Source organism: Dysidea avara, chromosome 11, assembly GCF_963678975.1.
Source record: "Dysidea avara chromosome 11, odDysAvar1.4, whole genome shotgun sequence".
Lineage (NCBI taxonomy): Eukaryota > Metazoa > Porifera > Demospongiae > Dictyoceratida > Dysideidae > Dysidea > Dysidea avara.
The window spans coordinates 5,284,654-5,294,975 of record NC_089282.1 but is presented as its reverse complement, the minus strand read 5'-3'; positions in this window follow the sequence as shown (position 1 = coordinate 5,294,975).

Genomic DNA, 10,322 nt, shown 5'->3' with positions numbered 1-10,322 from the left:
ATACAAAAATTTTTGTAGTGGCATCAGGTACCTGAGAAAACACGAAAAAGCAATCTACAAGAGTCTAAAATACAAAATTTTCTTGGAGTGGTGTGTTATTCTCAAGTACCTCAGAATGCACCAGAAGAGAGTTTAAAATATATAAAAAATTTCTGAAACAGCATGTCACATTTTCAGGTATTTGAGCATAGAGTCTAAAATGCAGGAGTAGCATGTACTATAGATGAGAATGCACCAGAAGCAATCTGACAGTCTAGTGGGCATGGCCCCTAGATGCTGTGCACGTAAAGTAAGTACAGAGATGTTTACACTACCCCCCCTTCCACATGATAAAACTATATTTTGCCTCCCCCTTAGTCATTTCTTAGATGAAGGCCTGCCTCAACATCATTACCTTTAATATACAGCTTTAATTTAATGTGAATTCATTGGTATAATGTCCAAGTACCATATGGCTTAAATATTTTGAGGGGGAAATTTTTCCCTGATTTAGAGGTTGTGGGGACTAACAGTGATCCTAGAAAATTTTATGCAAGGTTTGTGATTCCCCTTGTAGGTCTTCATAGGTGTCTTTTCTGTAGGTCAATTTAACTTGCTTTATAGGCTTATATTTTCTAAAATTAAAATATCATCCCATAGAAATGTGTGGGTGGAAGGGAGCTGGTAAATCAAAAAAGCTGGTTTAAACGTATGTGCATGAGGTGCATGTCCAGTGGCTATCTGAGCATTGCACTTTATATTACATATTTTCATTGGTTCCCATACAATTTTGTAAGTGTCTCACAGGCTCATAGTTGCTTGGATTAAAATGAAACTTGCAATTGTCCACAAGAGTTTGCCTAATGTGAGGATGAATTTTATCAAAGCCATAAAGTAAGATAAACTACAGATCTGGCTAGTTTTCAGATCAAAATGATGACAGCACAGCAAATAAGCATTAGACTTCACTGCTGGAATATGTTCAGTGGTTTGCCTTAGTGATGTAAAACAGCATTTGAGTGCCCCTATAACAGGGTAACAAAGCAGTGTTTATTACTCCACTGAGTGCACTCATGAGCAAGGCTCTATAATTAACCTTGTCAGTTATCCCTAGACCATAACTGAAACTAGTTTTATAGGCCAAATAATGCACTATGTATTCTCAAAGTACTCCAGTAGTGATGTAATAGCCAATTTATTATTCATTCAACATTCCATGGCTTGTATATAGTATAAGCTCATTTCAATAGGAGCGTGCTGCAGTTCAGAGGTTAGCTTAGGCAGTACTAGTTAGCTATAAATTACATACTATACTGCAGCAGTACAATTATCCAACCCACTAACTCCATGTTACTAGAGAGTATTACTGTGAATATGGGTAGTCATTTGGAGTAATTATAGGTAGGGACCCGCCGATTATGCTCATTATTTTACCCATTATGCTATGCTGCACTGCTCAAAATTTTGCCTGTTATGCTTAAAGTAATGCTCAATATTTACCTATTATGCTCAGATTATGCTCAATATTTATACCTAAGTTCCTAGTAAATTTACACTTTATGGGAAAACAGTAAGTTGCTGAAGCACAGACTCTAAATCCTTGCTTGTCAAAGTGCATGTCACAGAAAAGATCGATATACTCTAATAGAACAGTCAGCTGTCTGATTATTCTCTGACTGTTCTATTAGAGTATATCGATCTTTTTCTGTGATATGTATTTTGATAAGAAAGAATTATGGTAATGCACAAGTGTTCTGCCTATTATGCTAGCATTATGCTCAATGCTTTCAGGCACCTAGCTATTATGCTCATTATTATGCCGGCATAATCGGCGGGTCCCTAATTATAGGTGTCCCTTGATCTTAGCATCATGAATAGCTAAGTAACAAGGCATTCATGGGTCATGCATCATTGTATGATCTCTCAGGCTGGCTCATGATCATGATAATCAATTACAGAGGTTCTAATAGTTCTTATGTGACAGCAAAAAAGCAAAATCGCATGCACAAGATTTCAACTAATCAAATTGATCCTTTTAAAACAATATTAAAGTTTTACCACACATGACTTCCACTTTCAATTATTAGAATCTCTGTACTAGTATACAGCACCACAATCTCATTGTGATGTCACACAGGTAAGCACGATGACCTCACTGTGATGTTGACACGAAAAGATAAACCTACATAATGTATATATCACTATTGGGATTGTTTGCAAATCAACAAAACTTTTATTACACTACTGCTCAACCTCGAAAATATTTCCCTTCGACTATACTGTGTGTGTGAAATATCAACTGTAATTGTAAGCCAGGATATTGATGATCATCACCCTATGGCTTCCATCAGGCAATTGGCTCAGTTACAGGGTGATAGGTTTTTTTTTTAACCAATATTTTTTTTTTAGAATCTACAAAACTAACTATATAACCACAATGAATATAATACAACTAGCTATGGAGAAAGGAAAACAACAAAGAAAGAACAACTACAGGGAAAGGGGAAAGTCATCATCACCACCTTGCAGAGCCCAATACCTTAAAATCATTCGAGCATTATTCAAACAGAAAGCTGTTGAAACACATTTCTTCAGGGTGATAAGTTAGTTAACCTGGGTTTATTGCATATATCTGAGCTGCTCTGTTTAGTATAGTTACCACCTAATTGCAATGTTGTTATATTGTGAGCACATGCATGCAGTTAGTGCAAAACATTGGTTGTACCCCTTGGGGTGCAAGAATGTATTATCTCCTAGTTGGCAACCAATTAATTGTTATTACAAGTAGAGTAAGCAAACCACATAACAAATAAATTAAACTTCTTCCTGTGCTTTTACTTCATTAATATTGTCAAAAGACAATTAGTAAGGGTTAGGGTAGCTATACCTCAATAAGTCATAGCAACAATAAGTCAGTAATTTTATCACTTCCCCAACTAATTTGACACTTTTCCACAAGCTAAAATAGATTTACAAAAAGCAAAATTGTTATCTTAATTGATAGGTTATTTGGTTAAATCGATAATCTTTTTCTCTAAAATTATCTCCGTCCCTCAGAAAACGTCTATAGCATATGAGACTAATTGGCTAGGTTGTAGCCTTCTAGTACATACAAACCACTTGTGTCAGCACAAGAAATAGAGCAGTCCAGCTATACAAGACCCAAGCTATGTAATATACATGATTGGATTTCCTGAAATTCATCGTCACAGAGTAGTATATAGCATGTGACCTTGCATAATCAGACTATGAACAGGTTCATTAAATTGTGTAAAAAAAATCTAGCCCATAGCCTTAGCCGTTATCAAGTTATGCTTGTCTGAAGGCATCAGTCAGTCAGTCAGTCAGTCAGTAGAAAATTCCTTTTTGGCTAGAAAATTGTGAGGTTGGTTTTAGGGTGATATTTTTGGCCAGAAATTCCCAAACTTTCATTATCCCTAATATACAGTACTGTATGATAGGAAGATTATAGTCTAGTAGGGATCATCATACTAAAAGTGCTTAACCAAGGAAAAACTATCCTAATCACACATTAGATAAATGATTTTAAGTCAGCATAACTTGCCAAGGATAACAAGCACGGGTATGAAATTTACTCAAGTGATGTATCAATCTCACTTTCAATTTCTATAGTATACAGTACAACTACATAATATATTATGATATAGTACACAACCATGCAGTGACAACTAATGATTGCATGTTTTCATCTTTAAACAGGCTGTATATAAGAAAGCCTAAATAAACAAACTAATGTCCACATTGAGATAATAAGCCATTCTCTTAAGTTCCTATGGATGAAATTGACAAAGAGAAAATATCCTGACTGCCAGGCAGACTCCTGTAAATGTTCAAGTGTAAATTGGATAGCTGCAGGTTCGAGGCTGTCCAGGTACAGTCATGGATTTTTTTCTCCTTTCTGCACCTTTTCAAGCACGCTTAATATAACAGGATGTAGGATCAGGTGACCTACAGACCTACAGCACTTGTGCTGTAAAGCCTTAATACACATTATAGCTATCTACAATTCATATTATATGAAGTAACAACCAAGTTAGTTGTACAACTATATGTGTGTGCATGTTATGCCACCTTTAGTACAAAATAATATCAGAATTAACTATGTGCATGTAAACTTTAGCTTAAGTTCATACTACGCATATTACTCAAATTCACCAACCCAAGCATTGCAGCAATACTTTAATTCAGTTTTTTATCCCACCACCCAGTATAATCACCTTATCATCAGCCACACCCACTACTGCAGGAAAACTTCTTGCTGCTGGAATATTTGTTATTTGAGCCCACAAACCAGTTGATGGGTTAAAAGCACACACCTCAGCAATCTGACTATTAAGATCATATTGTAGTCTCCCTCCAACTGTTAACAGGAACTTGTTGTACAGAACAACAGGAGCTGAATAACACCATGGAGTATCTGGGAGAGACTGCCACTTCAATTGATGACTTGAGAGGTTGTCTAGTGAAGCAGTGAACACTTGTGGAGATGGAATACCATCTTGATCATTTCCTCCCAGCAAGTAAAGTATAGTAAAGCTAAATGCGACATTGAGTTGTAGGTGAGGTATAGGAAGGTCATCACAAGTGTACCAACAGCCATTAGTAGTGTCTAGTAGTTCAGTGGTAGGCAGTACTACCCATTTACCTTTAACTTTGGTTTCTCCACCCACTACAATTAACATTGACTGGTACGCAACTGCAGCTGTGCACACTCTAGCAGTTCTATAATCCTTCCACTGTCCACCATCGAGAACTAGTACCTTGTTGGTGACCTCATCACTCTTTGTCACACCTCCAGCAATGATCAGTTTATCATCAATACAGTCATAGCAAACCAACAGTATGGTGTGGTAATAGGAGAGGAGTCCCATCGGTTGGTGGTTAAATTGTAAACATCTATGGTGTAGCATTGACTGTCTTGAATGATACTTCTTCCCTCAAATCCTCCACCAACATAAACTGATCCATGTAGTAATACTGCTGTGTGTGCTGATCGACCCACTGGTAGAGGAGCTACTGCCTTCCATTTCACCTTCACTGGTTTATTGAAAATATCTGTTTGACAGTTGGCCTATAAATTAAGATAAGATTATTATAACTGAATTACTGATAGAATTACTTTCTTACTGATGATGAACTTGGCTTTATCTGCCATGTTATGGGGATCATGGCCACATCTGGACACCTCACATTCTCTGCTTCTTTCATCCTCCTCATCCTCTCTGACACATCTGATATTGGAGGACGTCTACTTGGATCATTGCTAAGACATTGCTCAACCAAATTCCTTAGGTCTACTGGAGCTCCTCTCATCTTCTCTACATGTTCTTGACGTCGTTCTACTTCTGATAAAGCCACCAGTTTTCTAGTCTTAGGACCAGTCACTACATAATGTAGTGGTTTAGGCCATTCTTGATTCACCACATGAAGTATCACTCCACCGTAAGAGAACACATCAAGGGAAGGACCATACTCTGGGATCTCTGCTAAAGCTTCTGGTCCCATGAAGTCCATCGTTCCTGGAGTACGAGTCATTGTCTTCCTGATGTCTGCTCTTATCACTTTGGCTACTCCTAGGTCACTGATTTTTGCCACAAACTGATTAGTCAATAAGATATTATTGGGGGAAAGATCTCGGTGGACAATGGGAGGATTATGCATATGACTGTGGAGGTACCACAATCCTCTAGACACATCCAGTAACATAGACAACTTCACACATATTGGAATATTTGGGTATATTTCCACCAGTGACGTACGGCTCTCCTGCATCCTCTCCATCACTAGAACTGGTAATAGCGACTCACCACCAGGATTGTATACTCCTAAAAACTGAACTATGTTTGGGTGACCAAGACTGATACTCTGAGCACATTCGTTAAGAAACGTTCTCCTCATTCCTTCAGATTCTTGCTGCGAAACGCCTTGTACTAAAATTTGGTGAACTTCTTTGGCCGCAAAAACAGTCCCACAATACTCTACTTCAGACACTCTTCCATACGCACCAACACCAAATTCCCTTCCAGTTGTCCTCACTCCAGTAAGATAGAGATGTTGGATAAGATCAATATTGCAGGCCATTTAGCTGATAGTAAATAAATAAATATAAATAAAATAAAATGAATAAATGAAAACACTTGTGAAGTGCAGATACTCTCCTGCTAAGAGTACCTAAGATTGTATTGTTATATAATATAAGTTCATGCTATAATTATCTAATCCAAAACAGCCAAGCTGTAAAAAAAGTGTGCGGCCCTCAGAAAGGCTATGGTGAAAAAAGATGTGAAATCCAAGGTGGCGGCCAAGAAATGGCTGTGATGGTAGGTTAATGGTAAAAATTTTAATAACGACAATTCAGGTGAATTTTTGTGCCGCTTCACAAAATTTACCTAAATTGTCATTATTAAAATTTTTACCATTAACCTACCATCACAGCCATTTCTTGGCCGCCACCTTGGATTTCACATCTTTTTTCACCATAGCCTTTCTGAGGGCCGCACACTTTTTTTACAGCTTGGCTGTTTTGGATTAGATTTCATTTCTTTTTGTATTTGTATACCCCAAAGCCGGCCTATGGCCAGCTTTGGGACTTTTTTAACCTATGTTTTTTTCTTTACTACAGGAAGAAGAAAAGATGAAGTAGATGTGCTTTAAATATTTTATCAGTAAATGTACAAATTATATATACTGTATAATACATATGTGACCGGATTTGCGAAAAGGGGTCTTCCACACACATCCAATTTGCCAACTTTGACAATTGATAACTTCAGATTGGAAAGAGCTATTGCCCTGAATTTTGGACAGTGGTGAGCACCACTATAGCTGAATACATGGTGAAATTTTCAGGTTAATATGTTACTTGAACACTGAGTTATGGTCTCCAACGGTTACAGAATTGGATGTACAGAATTGGATGTGTGTGGAAGACCCCTTTTCGCAAATCTGGTCACATAATATTATATTGATTACAGAAATCTCCATGGTGGTTTCTTTGTAACTGAACACTCTACAAGGTGATTTCTTCTAATTGCTCTCTCTACAGGGTGAATTGTTTTTAGCTGAACGATCTACAAGGTAACTTCTTCTAGCTGATCTCTCTACAGGGTGATGTGTTTGTAGCTGAATTCTGTATAGGTGATTTGTCTGAAGCTGAGCTCTTTACAGAATGGTTTCTTTGTAGCTGAACTCTCTAAAAGGTAACTTCTTCTAACTGATCTTTCTACAGGGCAATTTGTTTCTGGCAGAATTTTTTACAGGGTGATTTCTTTGCAGCTGAACTCTCTACATGGTGGTTTCTTTGTAGCTGAACTCTCTACAAGGTAATTTCTTCTAGCTGATCTCTCTACAGGGAGATTTGTTTGTAGCTGAACTATCTACAAGGTAACTTCTTATAGCTGATCTCTCTACAGGGTGATTTGTTCCTAGTTGAATTCTGTACAGGTGATTTGTTTGCAGCTGAGCTCTTTACAGAATGGTTTCTTTGTAGCTGAACTTTCTCCAAGGTAACTTCTTCTAACTGATCTTTCTACAGGGTGATTTGTTTGTAGCTGAACTATCTACAAGGTAATTTCTTCTAGCTGATCTCTCTACAGGGTGATTTGTTTGTAGCTGAATTCTGTACAAGTGATTTGTTTGCAGCTGAGCTCTTTACAGAATGGTTTCTTTGTAGCTGAACTCTCTACAGGGTGATTTGTTTGTAACTGAAATCCCTACAAGGTAACTTCTTCTAGCTGATCTTTCTACAGGGCGATTTGTTTGTAGCTGAGTTCTCTACAGGGTGTTTGTTTGCAGCTGAATTCTCTACATGGTGGTTTCTTTATAGCTGAACTCTCTACAAGGTGACTTCTTCTAGCTGATCTCTCTACAGGGTGATTTGTTTGTAGCTGAACTCTCTACAGGTGATTTGTTTGTAGCTGAACTCTCTACAAGGCGATACTTCTAGGTGATCTCTCTACAGGATTCCTTGTTTCTAACTGAACTCTCAACAGGGTGATCTGTCCATAGCTGAACTTTCTACTGGGTGATTTGTTTGCAGCTGAACTCTCTAAATGGTGGTTTCTTTGTAGCTGAACTCTCTACAACGTGACTTCTTCTAGCTGAACTCTCTACAAGGTGACTTGTTTCTAGCTGATCTCTCTACAGGTTGACTTCTTTCTAGCTGAACTCTCTACAGGTGATTTGTTTGTAGCTGAACTCTCTACATGGTGGTTTCGTTGTAGCTGAACTCTCTACAAGGTAACTTCTTCTAGCTGATCTTTTTACACTGCATATTTGTTTGTAGCTGAGTTCTCTACAGGGTGATTTGTTTGCAGCTGAACTCTCTACATGGGAGTTTCATTGTAGCTGAACTCTCTACAATGTGACTTCTTCTAGCTGAACTCTCTACAGGGTGACTTGTTTCTAGCTGAACTCTCTATAGGTGATTTGTTTGCAGCTGAACTCTCTACATGGTGGTTTCTTTGTAGCTGAACTCTCTACAAGGTAACTTCTTCTAGCCGATCTTTCTACAAGGTGATTGAGTTTTTTGCAGCTGAACTCTTTACATGGTGGTTGCTTTGTAGCTGAACTCTCTAAAAGGTGACTTCTTCTAGCTGAACTCTCTACAGGATGATTTGTTTGCAGCTGAACTCTCTACGTGGTAGTTTCTTTGTAGCTGAACTCTCTACAATGTGACTTCTTCTAGCTGAACTCTCTACAGGGTGACTTGTTTTTAGCTGATCTCTCTACAATGTGACTTCTTCTAGCTGAACTCTCTACAGGGTGACTTGTTTTTAGCTGAACTCTCTACAATGTGACTTCTTCTAGCTGAACTCTCTACAGGGTGACTTGTTTTTAGCTGAACTCTCTACAGGTGATTTGTTTGCAGCTGAACTCTCTACATGGTGGTTTCTTTGTAGCTGAACTCTCTACAAGGTAACTACTTCTAGCTGATCTTTCTACAGGGTGATTTGTTTGTAGCTGAATTCTCTACAGGGTGATTTATTTGCAGCTTAACTCTCTACAAGGTGACTTCTTCTAGCTGAACTCTCAACAGAGTGATTGATTTTTTTTGCAGCTGAACTCTCTACATGGTGGTTTCTTTGTAACTGAACTCTCTACAGGGTGATTTGTTTGTAGCTGAACTCTCTACAGGGTGATCTGTTCATAGCTGAACTCCCTATAAGGTAACTTCTTCTAGCTAATCTTTCTACAGGGCGATTTGTTTGTAGCTGAGTTCTCTACAAGGTGATTTGTTTGCAGCTGAACTCTACATGGTAGTTTCTTTGTAGCTATACAATGTGACTTCTTCTAGCTGAACTCTCTACAAGGTGACTTGTTTCTAGCTGATCTCTCTACAGGGTGACTTGTTTCTAGCTGAACTCTCTACATGGTTTATTTCTTTGTAACTGAACTCGCTGCAAGGTGACTTCTTCTAGCTGATCTCTCTACAGGGAGATTTGTTTGTAGCTTAACTCTCTACAGGTGATTTGTTTGCAGCTGAACTCTCTACATGATGGTTTCTTTGTAGCCGAACTCTCTACAAGGTAATTTCTTCTAGCTGATCTCTCTACAGGCCGATTTGTTTGTAGCTGAACTCTCTACATGATGGTTTCTTTGTAGCTGAACTCTCTACAAGGTGATTTCTTCTATAGCTGATCTTTCTACAGGGTGATTTGTTTGTAGTTGAACTCTCTACATGATAGATTCTTTGTAGCTGAACTCTCTACAAGGTGATTTCTTCTATAGCTGATCTTTCTACAGGGTGATTTGTTTGTACCTGAACTATCTACATGATGGTTTCTTTGTAGCTGAACTCTCTACAAGGTCACTTCTTCTAGCTGATCTCTCTACAGGACAATTTGTTTGTACCTGAACTCTCACATGATTGCTTCTTTGAAGCTGAACTCTCTACAAGGTGATTTCTTCTAGCTGATCTCTCTACAGGGAGATTTGTTTGTAGCTGAACTCTCTATACATGATTTGTTTGCGGCTGAATTCTCTACATGATGGTTTCTTTGTAGCTGAACTCTCTACAAGGTAACTTCTTCTAACTGATCTCTCTACAGGGTGATTTGTCTGTAGCTGAACTCTCTACAAGGAAACCTCTTTTAGCTGAGCTCTGTACAGGGTGAATTGTTTGTAGCTGAACTATCTACAAGGTAACTTCTTCTAGCTGATCTCTCTACAGGATGATTTGTTTGTAGCTGAACTATCTACAAGGTAACTTCTTCTAGCTGATCTCTCTACAGGGTGATTTGTTTGTAGCTGAATTTTGTATAGGTGATTTGTTTGCAGCTGAGCTCTTTACAGAATGGTTTCTTTGTAGCTGAACTCTCTAC